We start from the raw sequence: 18,999 nt of genomic DNA, 5'->3' as shown, positions 1-18,999 counted from the left end.
CACTGTTTTCCCCTTTTTTCTAACCCCCCATCCTTCCTCTGGATTGACATCTCCTCTCTTGACTTTGCCCAGTTTCTGCCTGTCTCTACTTCTCTCTCCCTGACACTGTTCTGTTTTCTCTTAGCCCTCCACTTTCTCACGCTACCTGTCTTTCCCCCTTCGTCTTGGAGAAACAACCTCCTCCTGGCCCCATGGGCCTGTCCAATCATTTCTTGGTCACCAGAGCCCCCTGGCTTGGGGGAGGATCACAAGCCGGATGAGGGAAGGTGCTCTTGTCAGAAGGTCCAGGGGCTGAGGCCAAGAGCTCATATTCCCAGGGGACCAGATCTTTTGTCCTGTTAAATCCCCCTTCTGGGAGCAGGCAGGGGACAGAGGAGAAGACATTCCCATGAAGACACCCCTCCTCAGAACCCCCTGTAGGGAGGGGGAAGTGGAGAGGACAGCAGGGGGAGGGGGCAGGAATGAGGCCTGACATCTCAGTGTGTGAGCCATACTCAAAACACTTGTTTCCAGGAAACTAGGAAACTGAGGGTAAAAAATCATAAGTGGTGTGCTGGTCCTCTTGGATACCTTGACATCCTAGGACAGTAGGACACTCCAGGACACACTGAAGCGGGAGGACCTTCAAGCACTACACGGTGACCCCCATCCTCACTCTCCATGATTGCTGGCATTGGATCCCACACCTCACCCCTTCCTGGCCAAGCTCACCCCTGGGTTCCCTCAGCTAGGAAGGAGTATTCACTCAGTGCTAACTCTCCACACATGAGATTCTCAATTACTCTCCAATTTCCACTTTCACCCCCTCACTCGTTCAGAGCCCTCAGGGTGCTGTGACCTTGAGGGAACCGTGATCCTTCATAGCATCTCAGTTTCAAGTGGTCCTGCCTAACCCAGACCTCAGGTCTTACCTTGAAATAAGTGCAAGTTCCCAGACACCGCCATTATGATTCTTTAAAGAAACTCAACACTGTGATTCTCTGAGAGGTCAGGACAATGCCCCACGTACTCTCTTGAGGTGATCTTGACTGTGAAAGTCCATTTTGGTTCCCTTAAGATAGCCTCATCTTTTAAGGCAAGCTGTTATCTTAGGGACAGACATTAGGGTCTTACAGGACACATGGAAACTGGGGGACTCTTTGCTATCCAGGACTTTCCATCAATACTAAATGATTCCCACCCCCTTCATAAAGTCCTGGCTTCTCAGGACACCTAAATGATGACACATAAGTCCCTACAGAACTCACTGTCATTATAAGACACTAGGATCCCCAATGTTAGACTAACTCCTTAAACAACCCTTAAAACCCGTAAAACCATCATGATAATCATCAAGGTCCTTTTAAAAGACTAATCAACTTGTTATTACTTATGTGTGTGCACACGCATGTGCAGATGCCATGGTATATACATGGAGGTCAGAGGATAATTTGTGGGAAGTGGGTTCTCTTCTTCCAACATGAGTATGAATCTCAGGAATCAAATTCAGATCTTCATGCTCAGCTACAGATGCCCTAACCCACTGAGCCATCTCACCACCCCAGTCCTCAGGGTCTCACACTCACAATACGACCCAAAGAGCAGCAGCAGCTATACACAGGAGCTTGTTAGGGCCAACATCTTGGGTCTCATCTTTCTATGGCATCAGAACTGTGACCTAACAAGACCCACAGCAGAGCTGAGAGCACTCTTTGCTCCTTTGTGGAGCACTTTGTCCCCATTGATCCCTGTTCCCTGGTTGGAATCCTCCTGTCGGTGCCTCCCCACGCAGCTCAGTCAGTGGAAGGAACTTTGTGGATTTGGGTGATGGCTAGTCACAGGGTTAAGAATACAAATCTTCACACCTCTTTGTCTCTCAAATGCTTTGTAGAGGGGGAGGCTAAATTTCCATGGTCATTAACATGTTTTTAATTACTTTCAAAAATAATATGGCCTTATGAAGACTAACTAGAAAGAAATCTAACATATATCATAAGGCTAAAAGGAAGACTTTTTAAAAAAAAATCACAGATGCTATCTCCAAGTGAAAGATATGCTTTTTAGGGCCTGGAGAGATGGCTCAGCAGTTAAGAGCACTGGCTGATCTTGCAGAGGACCCAGGTTTGATTCCCCAGACCTACATGGCAGTACACAATCACCTGTAACTCCAGTTCCAGGGGATCTGATGCCTTCTTCTGGCCCCTATGGGTACTAGAGATACATGTGGTGCACAGACATACATGCAGGTAAAACGCTCCTACAGATAATGATTAAAATAAAAAAAATCTCAAAAATATGTTTTATAATTTTTTTTAAAAAGTGTTTACAAGGGAATTCTTAATTTAGCCTTTCATGTTTCCTTGGAAAACCTACAGTGAAATGCAAAAATCTTGTTTACTTTTTCTCTAGAAGCTTCTAGTTTTCTATGTCAGGGATAGATTAACTGTTACACAGGTTGAAACACAGAACTGGCTTTCTATTTATAGTCATTACTTTCTTAGTATAAATTAGTAAATCGAGCCTTAATCCTGAAGGCTTAGGGGCTATTCAGAAGAAAGTCAAAGCAATTAACGGAGTGTTCAAAGCAAAGCTGCTGTGATGTTCTGTGACATTCAATTTCATCAGCTTTCTAATGGACACAGGGCAGGGGACCAGGCATGTTGTGCTGTGACATGGGCCTGAGAGGAGAATGAAGGAAAGCAGAGCCAGTGCAGGAGAATCTCTCCCAGCAGCTTTGCCCTGGGAGAATAAGCAAAATTGGCCATATGCCAAAGGTAGGGAAGTCAGGCCTGTTGTCTCGCTTAATGCTCAGCAGTTGGATTTCCAGCAGAAGGAGTTCTGTGAGAGAGTAGTGAAGCCTGGCAGGGGGGATTCAAGAATGGGCAGCTGAGAAGATTCAGGCTTTCCCTACCATGAAGAGGAGCTGGCTGTCACCAAAGGTATGGTTTCACACCCTGGGAAGAATGCTTTCCCAACAAGAGTTCCACATTTGCCAAGAGCCCCTTTGATTCCTGCAGAGAAGACCAAGACTAATTTGGTTCAGAATCTTGGAACCTTTTCTTTAAATTCAGTATGGCCATCCAATGATACCATGAGAATAAGTGATTGTATCCTTCAGAGAACTTAATTCAAGAATACATGTTGATGAATAGATATCCATGTAAGATTGAATCAGTTTTATAAATACATACTTTTGATAAAAATGAGCAAACACTAAGTATATTATGGAATCATAGATTTATGGGATAATAACAACATGCAGGGCCGGAACATAGCTCAGTTGGTAGAACGCTTGTCTTTTTGTTCACCTTTTGCATCTCCATATTTCTCGGGTGGAGAAACAAATTCAGAAAAACAAGTTGAATGTCCAAATCTGAACACCAAACCATCCTTCTCATCCTGGGGTATCTCCATGTCCAGAATGTGTAAGAACAAAGAATAGTTAGCATGTGTGCCTTTAATGAGGAGCTGTGGGGAGCCAGCCCTCTGGGCCCTCAAAGTTGGCAACTGGAATCACACTACCCCCATCCTCTAGGATCTCCCAGTCCTCAGGGAGGGAAGGCCTATTTATTGGCTCTCATTCGTCTGTTTCCCAGAAAAGCCCCTGTATCTTAGTAGAGTGCTCTCCAGTGAGAAAAAGTTCCCTCAGTTCTCAGGCTCAGCTGTGAATTTTCATCACCAGCTTAAGCAGGGAGTCTACAGAGACAAGAGGATCTGGCCATAGCAGAAAACATCTGGTGATGGTGATAGGGAAGTTGCGGTGCTGTCATCTCCACCGCACAGATTCACACAAGCACATGGAGTGATGGGGAGAACAGTTCACTCAGTCCCTCTACATCTAATCAAATTCAAGTGTGTGTGTGTGTGCGCGCGCACGCACAGCATGCTCTCTGTTAGCACAATGTGAGGATGTGTACCAGTATTCCCCTCTTCAGGATTCACTGCTCACTGCATTCCCTGCAGATGGGTGTGAGCTCACTCCCAAGATGGGCAGAGAAAGAAGGCACTGAGAAGGGATTCTAAAATGCTTGTCCAGAAGTTCAGAGCCAAGTGCCACCCTTCCTTCCACCTCAAAAGACAGGCACTCTGCCAGATGTCTAGACTCCCCACTCTGTCCTCATCTGTATATGTCCACCCACTGTGCTCTATGGCTGTATAACATTGTATCTCTTAGATGCCATGCTGAGCACCAATGATGGACACCAGCTGAACTGGGATAAGCAGCCTTAGTTTTAATATTAAAGGACACAGACGCTCCTTGATGCAGGTGTGCCAGACATTGTTTCATGTTTAGAAGTCTGGAGAGATTGGTGTAGGAAACAGCAGCCTACATGTTCAAGTTATGTAAAGCAAATGTTATCACCCGAGGGCTGGTTAGAACACTCACTCCCCAGAAGAAAGATGCATAGTACAACAAAACATTAGAGGATGTCCAGAGTAAGAGGAACTCTGTATGACATGGCCATCTAACTAGGGTACCACAATTAGCTGGGATTGAAGCTGTGAAATTTCAGTAAAAAATACTGGCCAGGTCCCATCATTATAAGCCATAGTATATAACATAAGACATTCTAATTCAGTCAACTTGAGGATCCTGAAACTTCCACCTGTTTTGGTTTGGTGTGCAGGGCATGGAAGGCAAGGAGGAATCCCCAGGCTCCTCTGTCCCTCTTCAACACTACTTTTTCTGAGACGGTGAAGCAAGGAGGGAGTCCAGGTGTCATTTCTCCTGGGCTTTGGGGGAAGCTGCCCCTCCTTTATTGCTGCTTGCAGATTTCTGGGGTTGTCGTGGCCTTACTGTGGCTGGAATACAAAGGGTGGCCCCCCATGGATGCATATTTTCGGTTCCTCCCCAGATGACTCTTAAGAGACTACCTCACTGGGCATCTCAGTTGAGGGAGCCCCAGCCCCAGCCTTTAACCTCTCTGAACCACTCAAATGCAGCTCATGCTACAGTGTTTTATGGGTAGTCTCCTTTCTGCTTAAGCTTCTGCTTTGGGTGTTGTGGAGATGCCCCAAGTCAGGCACAGGACCAACCCAGGACATGGGAAACTCACACAGCTTTGTAATGGCTAACAGCAAGCATCCGATGGCTTCTTTAGCATTCAATTCTCAGTTCGATATCTTCTTTGCAGAGAAAGCACAGGTTCGCTGATAAAGCCCCTAAACTCAGCAGACTTCTTTCAAGTCAAAAAACTGAGGAATGCCCTGCTTGCCACACAAACAGTTTTTGGGCTGTTCTGGAAGCATTTCTCCTGCAGATTTGGGGGTCAAGAAGCCCTCTGCACTCTGTGGGACATGCTGAGCAGGCTTAGACTACCCTCAGAGTCAGCTCCCTTGTTTCCTAATCCTATAAATATGTGATTTGAGAACAGGGTGATGGTGGTGTTGATCTTGGTTCCAATAAAATTTTCTCATCTAACATTTAAAAGGAGTGTCCAGTTAATTGTGTGTATTTCTGTAGTCCTAGCACTCCAGAGGCAGGAGATTGAAACAGCTTTGGTTACATAACAAGACATCTAGAAGAAGGAGAAGGAGAAGAAGGAGAAGGAGAAAAGAAAGAAGGAAAGTAGACAGGCATGAAGGAATGATGACAGACATAGCTAGCTAGCTATCTTAGCACACCTCTCTAAACATAGCATCTGGGATATTTATGGCAGATTTTCCTGTATTTGACCTTCCCCACAATTTGCAGACAATAGAAATCCCCCTGTCCTCCTGCTTCTCCCCCCTTGGCCACTTTTTTCATGTTAGGAAAGAGCCTGTCATAAAGAACACACTATGCACACAGGCCACAATGACAAAGACTGCACAGACATTGAGTGAGCATCTCTTGATGCAGCACCCACCCCACTCCTGCATTCTGCAGTCATCTCCGGAGAGTGTTTATACTGCAGTGCTGTCTCCATTCCCTTTAATCTGGTACAGAATGGTGAGGAATTGTCTAAGAGCACAGTAACTTTGCACTGGCTTTGGAATTTAACTCTCAAAATGCCAGGGCACCATATTAGTACATCCTATAACCTTATCTCCTGAAAGCATTGCTTACAACATTCTCCACCTCAGCCAATCATCCCTTAAACACCTCTCCTTTCCCTTCCCTGTCCCTTTTATTCTCATCACAAAGCCCATCAGGTTCCGTGTTACCACCCAAATGCTATGACTAACCCCCCCCCCCATGATTGCATCTACAGGCCTTTATTCAAACCTCTCTGCCAATAAGGGTTTATTAGTTATCCAATATGCCTTATCACCCTGCTTTCTACCAATTTCCCCTCTTCCTTCTAAATGTAGACCTGAGTGCCACACTTAACTGATTTTCTCACTTTGCTTAGCATGAAGGAGAAGTCTCTGAGCAGAATTCTGCACATGGTAACATCAGTAGCTGCAATGGCTCTGGAGCCCACAAGGACATTTTGATGTTGTGCTATACGGTTATGACTAAACAAACCATTAGGCTGGTCCTTCAAAGCCTAAAAGTGCCAAATGCTGGCAAGAGTTAAGAGGGACCTAAACCAATCTGAGTTGCATAATAAATAGCATTGTCCTCAGGTAAAAGAACTGATGATATCCATGTGAGAAATGGCTGAGAGTTCTTGCTTTGGGTCTTTCCTTCTGTTAGTTGAAGCAATTTCTAACCTGCTGTCCTTAATAAGATGACCTGAGAAGATGCATACAAACAGGGCAGTGACTGGCACATGCTCATCTATAAGTGATAGATAATGAAGATTTGAAAGAAAGACCAAGGAAGAATTAAAAAGCTGTTCTAAGTTGGTTAAGTATTATGGAGCCCATGATTGGGGAACATCATCCAATCCCACTAAACCTCTCTCTCCACCTTTAGGGCCACTGCTTGAATTCTTTACCTACTAATAATATATCAGAGGACTAATAAATAGTAAGTGATAGAAATGCACACACTATATGTTCATTAAATGATATGTGAATTAAACTCCATAAGAGGGGGAATAATCATATGAGGTTCCTTTCCTCTGATTTGTAAAGTGCATTCCCTTCCTGTTCTTAATCATGTTGGATAAAGCACAGATGTCTGTTAATAGTAGAGGTGCTCCCCCTACTGGTGTACGGAGTCATTCTAGGATGCCCTGAGAGTGGTATAAGGCTCTAAGTACAGAGGGTGAGGAATTAAATATAAGGACTTGGATTGGCTTGGATTGTGGGTTATAACAAGCCAGGGAAGCATTTTTTTTATGTAATCGTTAATAGAACAAAGGGCTTCTTTAGTTGCTGGTGTCCTCTGTGGGACAGCCAGGCAAAAAAAAAAACAAAAAAACAAAAACAAAAAACAAACAAACAAAAAAACAAAACAAAACAAAAAACACGCTGCTACTTATTAAAGGGAACTCTTGAGGCTCTCTCTGCACTTGTTTATTCTTCCTTGGATCCCAAGTCCACAGAAGGAGGCTAGAACAAAAAACCGAGTGAGCAGGGTCCCATTGCTTGTAAATTGATAGAGACAGCTACCAGGGAGACGAATAAGTGTTATAACTCCATTTATTCCAGGATGGAAGAGGATTATAAAGGCTGGGGACATGCTCCTATTATAGGCTCCCAGTATGTGTAGCAAGGGAGCTTTCCAGCAGGATCTGTGTCAGGATTTCAGCTAAAGACAAGTCAAGCATCTAGGGTCAGCTTTCAGATAGGGTCAGTTCTCCAGGCCCAGGGATGTCCTCTAGATAAGGCTAGGTAGAGAGCAGGGCACTTTGTCAGGAAGGGATGGAGTTCCCCACGGCAGACTTTGACTTCTAACCAGCTAGTAATGTATTCAAATAAACCAAATATAAATAAATATTATAGAGATTGACCAACTAAGTATTTCAGCAAAATGAACTCCATAGGATTATTTTAGGCTCTGAGGGTGTAGCTCTGTGATACAGCATTCCCTAGGCATGCATGAGATAGCCATCTTAACTCAACACCCCCTCATACACACAAATTAAAATCTCTACTACATGGAGCCTGATCAACTAAATCTTCCCTTTATTTTCAGCCTTTGTCTCTGCCCAGTGAACATGGGCAGAGAGAACCAGACGACAGTCACAGAATTCCTCTTCTTGGAACTTGCTGGGCAGTCAAAGCAAGAAGAGGTTGTCTTTGGGCTGTTTGGGGGATGTACTTGGTCACCATTTCTGGGAACCTTCTCATCATCCTGGCCATCATCTGTGACACTCATCTCCATGCACCCATGTACTGAAGTTTCTACATACTAAAACATACTATATAATATGGTTGTAATAAAACACAGAATGGTCAACGGTTCTATAGGCTAGACTTGAAAGTCTAGAAATAGCCAGGGGCAGGATGGTGGTCAAGAAATTTACAGGTGTTCATCTCTCACCAAAAGCAATAACACAGAAAGCAACAATCATAATCATTTCGGAGCACTGAGTCTTGCTTAGCCAAGTATGACAACCAGGAAGTTCTTCATGAAGGGAGAGTCCTCAGCTTTGCGAATCGCCAGCCTTCTTCATCATCACCACACTCGTGGGGTGAGCAGCTGTCATTGAAGGGGGTTCCATGGAGTGTTTTCCTATCAAATTTTGTGTCTGAGTGGCTTGGAAGTGGCAGAGGTATACTTTGATTACAGCCATCTAGGCTGTAGTGGGTTCCACCACAGCCTTGATAGGAGATTTCACAGAGACTTCGATAAGAAAGAAATTGTTGTGGCACATTTTCAGTCTGGGGAATGCTTAGTGCCCATCAACAAGTTACAGATAACAAAGACACTAGACTATTCTCCTCCCTAGCTAACAGCTGGCTCCTGACTGAGTGCTTTTTAGTTCATCTCAGGGGTGAAAAACTATAGTATTGAGCCCATGTGTCAGAAAAGGGGGACTATCAGGCCCCAGGAAGATGGGGAATCTGGGATGGAGTCTGTGCTAGATAAGTGAGTGCATTGTATCACCCTGAAGACACTAGCACACAAGGAAGTAAAACACAGTTTTGCCTTTTCTCTAAGCAGACTTGAGACTCTGCAAGGTCCAAAACGGAACTGTCAATTTTACTACTCTGAGTGCCCCCTGGGGACTCTTCCCATGCCCTTTCCTTTGGGGGGGGGCTAGGCATTTAAAGAGACATTTGTTAAGTTGCTACTTGACTGGAGACAGCAATCAGAAGCCTCAAGGATTTCAAAAGCAAAGAGCACCAAGTTTAAAAAAAAAAAAAAAAAAAAAAAAGAAAGTAGCTCATAAAAGTAAAACCTAGTCAGCTATGCCATACTCCAACAACTGAAATAAGAGTGACAGTCAGGAATAACAGTGTGTAACTATAACACAGAGACATGCAACAGGAAATTAGAATTGTCATGTTGAAACAGTGCATCATATAGCCCAGGCTGCCCTTGAATCTGCTTTGGGTGATGACCTTGAGATGACCTTGAACTTCTGATCCTTCTGCCTCTGCCTCTCCAGTGCTGGGGTTACCAGTGTGCTTAATCTGCTGTTTGTGGCCCTGAGCATCAGACCTAAGGCTTTGTACGTGTCTGGCAAGCCCTCAGAAAGTTAGCAGTAGTATTTCAGGCTCCACTGTGATCAGTTTGACAAACTAAATGAAAAGGGCAAATTCCACAGAAAAAGAAAACATCATCAAAAAAGTGCCTAACTAAATAAAAAGAAACAACTTAGTTGTTCTATTCATGGAATTTTAATTATAATTATATCTTCTAAAGTCAAAATCCCAGACTTGAGAGATTCTGTGGTATTAATATTGCTATTTCACAAACGAAGAAAATGCAGTAGCAGAAAACTTCCTATACATATATGAGGCCAGTATAATCCTAATACTGAAATTTAAATACTACAAGAAATCAAGTCACAGAATCACCAATATCATCAGCATTAATATGAACAAAAGAAAAAGCACAGAACCTGTATCTGGGGTATTATTCATTAGAGGAACTACTAATTTCTCAAACATCCATTGTAATGGATGATATGATCACAGGAATTGATGCAAGAAGGAAGGTAACAAGAGAAACATTAGTAATTATAGAAATCTCTAATACATTCGAAATCAAAGGACTCTTCTACCTAACAAAGAGCCTTTGTGAAACACATAGAGTTATAGCTAAGAATATAGCTCAGTGGTAGAGTGCTTGCCTAGCACACCCAAAGCTCCAGGTGCAATTCAAAGCACTGCAAAAGAAAAGACAAAAAAAAATCTAAACAACATCAACAAATTACAGGCCTAAACTTATCAAAGATGAAATAGTGACTATGCCTCAAGGGAAAGTAATGTCCACAGCTCTATTCCTATAAAACATTGGAGTAGAAATACCAACCAGTGCTGCAAGGCAAGAAAAGACACAGATTAAAAAAAAAACTAAAATAAAATCTTATCCTGTCTGTAGATTATGTCACTTGCTATAACATCTTAATTTTTTTAATACTGCAAAGAAAGAAACAAACATAGAGACAGCTGACCTGAACAAGAAGGAGCTAATGGGCCTCCAGACTGACAGCTGGGAATCCAGATGGAACTGACTCAGACCCCCTGAATATGGGTCTCACCTAGACGGCCTGGACAGTCTAAGGGACCTCAGACAGTGGAACCAGGATGTATCCCTGGTGCACAAAAGGACTTTGGGGGCATATCCCCCATGGAGTGATACTCCCTTAACTTAGAGACAGGAGAGAAGTCCTAGTCCCTACTCTAAATGACTCAACAGATTTAGATAACCCCTCCTGGAGGGCATCACCCTACATGTGGAGTAGGGGGGATGGGAGGGGAGGTCATTGGGAGGCATGGGAGGGTGAGAGAGAGGGAGAGAGGGAGGGAGAGGGAACTGGGATCAATATGTAAAATAAAAATTATATATATACATATACACACACACACACACACACACACACACACACACACACACACATACACACACACAAACGTAAACTTTACAAAAAATCTAATTCCTTAGTTAGGCAGGTCAGGTATCCTGGTTTAGTTTCTGTTGCCATGATAAACACCATGATCGAAAGCAATTTGGGGACAAAGGGTATGTTTCATCTTCCAGGTTAGAGTCCATCATTAAGGGAAGCTAAGTCAGGAACTCAAGGCAGGGCCCTGAACAGAAAAGGAAGAAGGAAGCAGAGGTCACAGAGGACCTCCAGCCACTGGCTTGTTCAGCTTGTACCTAAATTAGTATCTAAATCTATGAGCAACGAGGAAAATGTCATACAGGCATGCCATCAGCTCATTCTGATCTGGGCAGTCCCCTTCCTAAGTGACTCTGGGTTGTGTCAAATGACAGCTGAAGCTAACCTGTACCTGATGGTGGCCCCCACATGAGTCAAAACTCAACATTCATCATCTCGCTCTACAAGCAACAGCAAACAACTGGAAAGCCACACTTTCTAAAGTAATACTTTACAACAGTATAAAATTACTTGAGCTGGTGTAGCAGTGCAAGCCCTCAGTCTTCACTTGGGAAGTAGAGGCAGGAGACTTTCTGGAGTTCAGAGTCTAGTCTATATAGCAAATTCCAGGCCAGCCAAGTCTAAACAGTGATATCCTGTTTCAAAAAAATAAATAAAAATAATTTTAAAAATACAAAATCTAAGATAACACATGCAAAGTCTATATCCCAAAAACAAACAAATGAAAAGAAAACCTGAAAAGTGGAATAAAAGAGAAACCCCTTATCTATAGGAATCACTGGTTCTCAAGACAACACACAGGTTTCCCATGAGCCAAATCACATTACATAAAAGAATTATTTTTCAAGACAGACTGATAGTACTTTTGCTGTGGGAAATAAACTAAATCCTCACTACTTGAAAAAAGAACAGGACTTGGGGAATCCTATCACTGTATCTCATGATTTACTAGAAAGTCACCAAAGGTTAACAAAAGCATAGACAACCCTAACCCTAACCCTAACCCTAACCCTAAGACACATAGATCAATGGAACACATTCAGTTCACTTGTATGTCTGTCCACTCACACATGACCAATGGATGTGAGGCAAAGTTGCCCAGCCAATTCAATGGAAGATTATAATTTTTCAACAGTCATGATAGTTAATAACCATCTTAAAACACCTAACACAGTTTAGCTTCACATTATATACAAAATTAACTCAAAATGAAAGAGATATAAGAAGAAAAGTTAAAAAATGTTAAATTTCTAGGAGAAAAAATAGGAATGTAGTTTTGATCTTGGATTAAGCAAAGATTTTGTAGCAACAGCAACACAAGTATGATCAAAAACACTTTTTAAATTGCCAGGCACACCTTAGTACAATTCAAAAGGTGTCTTTTGCAAGTAGGTTTTCCCATGCCGGCCTGGACCCACCATGGCGCCAGCCCCAATTAACACACAGAGACCCTGTATTAGATATGTATTAGATATGTATTAGATATGCTGTTGGCCAGTTACTAGTTTCTTATTGGCTAGCTCTGTTTTAAATATTAACCTATTTCTATAATTTAAGTATTTCCACGTGGTCTCATTTTACTGGAGAGTGGGGCTGGCATCTGCTCTCTCCAATCTCTACATGCTGACTCCTCCCTACTACTTCCTCGAATCCTCCTTGTCTCCTAGTCCCACCTATCTTGCTTTCCTATTGGCCAACAGTGCTTTATTCATTAACCAGTATGAGAAACATATTTACAGAATGACATCTCCCATCATCTCCTCTTTTCTGTCTAAATAAAAAGAAGAGTTTTAACCTTAGCATAGCAAAATATATCACACAACAGTTATCAAATAAGAATCACAGTTAACAATGTTTAGTACATTAACATTTAGTAAGATTTAAGAAAATATTCCATCATCTATCCTATCTTTGTGAGTCTAAAGTCTTATATGTAATTTATCTTTAATCCTAACTAAGGAAAACTATAACCATAACTATGTCTTCAACTCCATCAAAGACCACAGAAGGATAATACATAACTCTAGAATGACAGAGACAACTACCCTGGTCAGGCACCCAACCTTCTTCTGTAATGATCCATCTTCAGCCCATAGGCCATAGTGTGTCTGGCAGACTCCTCAGCAAAGCAGGAAACTTTAAACTGTCTGCCTGTGTTGGCAGTTTGTCAGTCACTTTTCTCTGTGTCCTGCAGAATGTCTAGCAGACTCTTTCATGAAGCAGGAACTCTGTAGCAATGTCCATCTTGAATCAGCAGTCACTTTCCTGTGGGTCCTGCATGTCCAGTTTATACAGCATAAAGTCAAACAGTCCAGACAAGAGCAGTATTTTGTCCAAATGGCTAGTCTTGCCATATTGGAAGTAAATTTCATAATGTGTTTCTTCGATGTCCATCTTCCTTTCTGACACAGGTGGTATTGCCAGGAGCATTTATGTCTCACTGTCAAGAAAAGCCCTAAACTATTTTAAATGCCATATTCTGTAGGTCTTTGAAAAGTTTAAAGAATGCCTATTCATCTCAAATACATCTCTGTATATCTAGAAATCCTAACTAACTTAATTCTAAGTTTTTACTATCATAGGTAATTATCTATATTCTGTACTAAGTTATACATTTTTAAATGAGCTATATAAACACAATACCTAAACAAGAGGAGAAATATACATATCATAAAATTGACCTTAAATTGTATCAATAAATGAAAATCCATTCTAAACCATAACTTTCCCAACCATACCCTATTCCTGTCTGAAAGAGATACCCGAGTCTAAGCATCACCTTCCATACCCAACCCTAAGTAACTAAAACCAACCCAAAGAAGATGAATATTATCCCCAAATTCCAAGTGTAGGGAAAGAGGGCGTCGTTATCTTAAGAGTACTTCCTGCTGAAATGGGACAATGATTGCTCCATGGGATCCTGTAGGAAGAAAATTTTTAGCAACCAAATTTGTCCTTGCTGCATTTTGGAAGTTGCCCATCTGCACTTCCTGTCTACACTAGTATCGTTATTTTCCTTCTCAGGTCTTGATGAGGTTGAAGATTAAACTATCACAACTATTATTCTCTCTCTTCCTAGTTAGATATATTAGGTACTAAAGTTTTCCAGCTTAGAACAACTCTATTGTAAAGTCCGTTATGCCTTCACCTCAATGTGCTTTTCATGATTGTGTCTGGCAGTACTAAAAGACACAGGAACTTTGGACTCATATACCATGTGAAGGTCACATGCAATAATGTCTTTTTATAAATGATCTTTGTAGTGTAATGTTGAATGAAATGTATGATAATACTTATTGAATGATTGAATATATTACAGATTATCTCTCCATGAAATTTGTTTGTTTGAGATAGGGTCTCACTATGTAACTCTGGCTGCCTTGGAGCTCACTATGTAGAAGAGGCTGGTCTTGAACTCACATAGATCCACCTGCCTCTACCCCCTGAGTACTGAGACTTAAGGTGTGTGCCACTATGCCTGATTTATCTCTGTACCATCTTACTTAAGGCTTGCACACCATTGTGATATAATACTCAGACATCTACAGCTCAAGGAAACTGAGTCACAAAGAAATTAACCTGTACAGGTCCAAAGAATCACTAAAGATCCTTAGAAGTATCCAAAACATTATTGAAATAGAAAATAAATTGCCAAATCCTGGGAAGCATGAAGGAAGTAGAAAGACAAAAGTATCCCTGGGGTGAAACAATACATGGTAGTTGTTCCTGCAGGAGCCTCAACTGTTGAATGGTCTACCAGGGATCAGCTCTGTCTCCATTTCTGATCCTTTGATGAGCTGCATAATAAGCCAGCCATGAAGGTAGAGGGCAGGGACTATGTCCTAGGAACACACCCTGGGCCCATGAATAACTTCTGAGACAGGTACTTAGGTGACCCTGAGGGACAATATGCTTGGTTCCTACTTTTAATCACCTCAATAGTTACTCAAGAAATGAATACTTTTTTAAAGGTTTGTGTGCTGTGTGTCTGGCACAGAGTGTGATTGTAATGTGTGATCGCAGTCTCCAGATCTGGTGGATTTCATCCAGATGTAACTTGTCAGCATGTTAGGCATCAGCACGGAGGTCTGACAAAAGGCACTCATATTTGGGGTTCTTCCAGACTCTCTTAGCAATAGCTTTTACCATGAGGAGCCTTTTCATCTGCTGCCAGGACTCCTGGGATGCATCCCTCCCTCTCCCTGCCAGACAGTTTCATGAGGAATTAACTCACCATTTGGAGACAGCTCTTTAATAGCCACACAGAGCTCCCAGGGAATCAGTTCAACACCAGCTTTTCTCATATTTCTCCTCACATTTCCCCCTGCAATTAATACAACCCAAACCACGAGAAAAGCCAGGTGTGGTGGCCCATGTATGTGATCTCAACACATAGGACCCTGAGGCTGGAAGATGTAAGATCATTACCAGCCTGAGCTCCAAGGCTCTAGTTTTTACTTCTAGGGCTGGGAAGAAGCTGTAAATAACAAAATACCAGCAAAATTATCTATCAGATCCATAAAGATTGGTACTAAACTTTTTGATACAACACATACTATTCAATGCATATAACATTTTTGTAACCAATTTAGGCAGTATGCAAAAAGTTTGGTGGATTTGAATAGAAAAGTTCAGAATTAGACATGGGTACAATAAAGGTGGGTTGGATATCCTGCCTCCAACAGAAAATAAAGCAGAATTCCAGTCACACTAACCAAATCAGAACTCCATATTCTGCTCAACAATGCCAAAGCCCAGAATCACTTCATGAGAAATGGCTATAACTCTTTGGTAAGAGGGTGGCAGGCACAAACCACCCACCTCTCTCCATTGCTCAGTCCTACTGTGTTTGAAGGGATAGCAGCCTACTTGCCCAGGGGTGGGGGCTGGCTGGGGTTACAGATGTCACAGGAATGCTGCTCTACCAAAATTTGGAACTCAATGCTTTGGTAGACCTGGTGGGTCCCTGAGGGAAGGCTATCAGTAACTACTTTGTCCCCTACATAGGCTACAGAGACTCCCCTCCCTGAGTGGAATTCATTAGGGGATTTAAAGAGACAGCAACATTTCCCTATATTCCTTTCAATTTGTAAGCAGGGCTTTATCAGTCCACTAGAAGGGAGCTTTGTTGGTGTGCTAAGTAACTGCAAAGAAAGCGAAACATCTCCTTCAAGGACTACACATAATTAAGGCTTCTATGCACACAGGCACACACACATAACCACATACACACATAGACAAAAATGTTACACACAGAAGAGGCCTGATGGCCACCAATCAATAAACTAGCTTGGAAAATTGACAAGTGGACTGGTCCACTCTAAAACAAGCAGAAATATCACTGACACCCACAAGACAGGAGAGTTGCATAATACCACTAACATGACATAGTACTCAGACATAGGTTTGTTTTTGACACAGGGTCCCACTATGTAGCCTGGAACTAACAGAGATCTTCTTGCCTCTGCCTCACAAATGTTGGGATTTAAAGCTGTGTGACACCATGACTAGAAGAACTAGATCTTTAATAAAAAGTATATCCTAATAAATCTTAAGTTAGCCTTATCATGAGTTGTGATGATTTCAAGGCAGCCACTAAGAAAGTAACTTAAACAGATAAGAGAGAAGAAGGGAGTCAAGCTGGCATGTTACAAACAACTAACTTCTAAAAATAGGACATTGATGAAAGATACGATGAGGGGGGTCCTATAAAAGAATGACCTGATTAATGGCATGAGTAAATGACTTTTAATCAGTAACCACATTCAATGTAAGAGGGTTAAACTCTCATATTCAAAGGTAGAGGTTAGCCCAGTGGGTAAAAATATGATTCACTTGAATATGTGTGTGTCACATGAGGGGCTCTTAAAAATAGAGATCTGCAATAACTCTAATGGGCTTATTATTGCCTTGAAAACAACTTTAAAAACTAGATGAAGTATCTGGTGAAACTCTACCAGTGATCAGAAGTGAAAGATGGAAACATATATGCCATACAAACAGCAACTTTATAAAAACAATGACATGGCTATGTTAACGTAATGCAAAAATTTACTTTGAGGATATTTCCCAGCATAAAAAGGGACGTTTCTGTTTGTAAGAAAGACAGTAGTACAATCTGGAAATGTGTATACACTCAAAATTAAAGTTCTACATGCATGTGAAATAAAAATGGGCAGAAATAAAACACAGGAATGGTACACATAAATTAAAAGGCCAGTAACAGTGAAGAAAAACTGAGCACGTTATGTAAGCCGTTAGAGATCACTTGACATTGAACTATATTGTACTTTCTAGTGGACACTGATCACATGACATCACCAGGATGGGGCGGGGTAGATGGTGCAGTAGGGGAAGAGTACTTGTTCTGCACACTTGAGGATCTGAGTTGGACTCTTCACATCCCCAATCCCCACATAAAAAGCCATATAGGCTGTGAACGCCTGTAACCCCAGCTTGGTGAGATGGTGGCAGGTGGATCCCAAGAGCTTGCTGGCCAGAAAACCCTGCTAAAATGGCAAGCTTCTGGGCTAGTGAAAGATCTTGTCTTAAGGCAATAAACTAGAGATGTATAAAGGAAGGCACTATACATCTCACTCTGGCTTCCACGTGTGCATATACCTGAATGTACATATATGTATGCAACACATACACACACACACACACACACACACACACACACACACACAGCTCACAGATTATGATTTTTGACCAAAACAAAAATCAATAAAAAAGAAATACTAATAACATATCTAGATTGCAGTCCAGCATATTAGAAATCAAGTAACATACTTCTAAATTATGCATGGGATAAATGGTAGTTTACATTAACCTTGCCAGGGATTCCAAATGAACCCAAAAAGTACTGCCAGAGGTCTGAGAAGGACAGTTTCTCCTCACATACCACATATAGATGGGGGCCTTATTATTCTCAGTTCCCAGCCTATGAAGTGACACCCCCACTGTTTCTGAAAATGCTGACAGACTATACTTCCAATAAAAATCTCCGTGTCCCATGACTACAACAAAGGCAAGAGCAGGATCAGACACAGTAGAGAAGGGACCATTTGAATTATTAAGTGAGTGTTTCTACCAGCCCTGAAAATGCCCTTTAGACATAATCTTCCCGCCGGGCATCAGTGGTGCACACCGTTAATCCCAGCACTCGGGAGGCAGAGGCAGGCGGATCTCTGTGAGTTCGAGGTCAGTCTGGTCTATAGAACTAGTTCCAGGACAACCGCCAAAGCAATACAGAGACACCCTGTCTCAAAGAACCAAACCAACCAAAACAACAACAACAACAACAAAGAAAAACATAATCTCCCCATGTTAACCTGCCCAGGAACAAGAAAAGAAACCTGAATCTCCCTGTCCTCATAGGTGAGATCTGTACTTACTCTTCTGTTGCTGTAATAAGACACCAAGGACAACAGCAACATAGAAAAAAAAAAAAAAAAAAAAAAAAAAAAAAGGCAGTTTATTTTGTCTTACATTTCCAGAGGGAGAGTCCATAATGGCAAGGAAGGCATGGCATGGCATGGCAGCAGGAATGGCAGTTTGGCTGATCTTATTTTCATCCACATACAGGAAGCAGTAAAATGAGGACAGGAAGTGGGGTGAGGCTGTACACCCTCAAAGCCGGCCCCCTGTGATGCACTTCCTTCAGCAAGGCTGTACCTCCTAAGGGTTCTCCCATAGCACCACCAACTAGGGACCATGTGCTCACACACAACAGCTTGTGGAGGTCATTCCTCATTCAAACCATAGTACCATCATTGCCATCTGCTTCGGGGCACTTCTTTCTTGCCTCTAACTTATAAACAAGGTGAGCCAGACATACAAAGGGAACGTCACAGGATTTCCCAAAGGATCCTGGGACCTTACACAAATCTCTAGATGCCCAATGAAGAAACATGGGGAAGCAAACGACACTTTTTAACCAGGTTAACTCTCTTTGTACTCAGTGTTCTCCTCCCTGGAACCTGGAGAGTTGCCATGGAACTGCCTGTGATTAACCCTGCCTCTTGCATCCGATGTTCTTCTCTCACGGGCTCCACGCAGAGATAGCAACTCCACGAGCTCATCGCCAGAGGTGCCTTAATAGATCCTCACCCAAACCCATTGGAGG

At 42.2% G+C, this 18,999-nt stretch overlaps 1 protein-coding gene across 1 annotated transcript in view; it reads right to left on the bottom strand.

The window, feature by feature from the left end:
* Window positions 1-18,999, bottom strand: part of Canx (calnexin) — a 1,018,992-nt gene that overhangs the window by 616,259 nt on the left and 383,734 nt on the right. The window lies entirely within an intron of this gene.

Source organism: Phodopus roborovskii, unplaced genomic scaffold (assembly GCF_943737965.1).
Source record: "Phodopus roborovskii unplaced genomic scaffold, PHOROB, whole genome shotgun sequence".
Classification (NCBI taxonomy): domain Eukaryota; kingdom Metazoa; phylum Chordata; class Mammalia; order Rodentia; family Cricetidae; genus Phodopus; species Phodopus roborovskii.
This window is presented reverse-complemented; position numbering and strand designations above follow the sequence as displayed.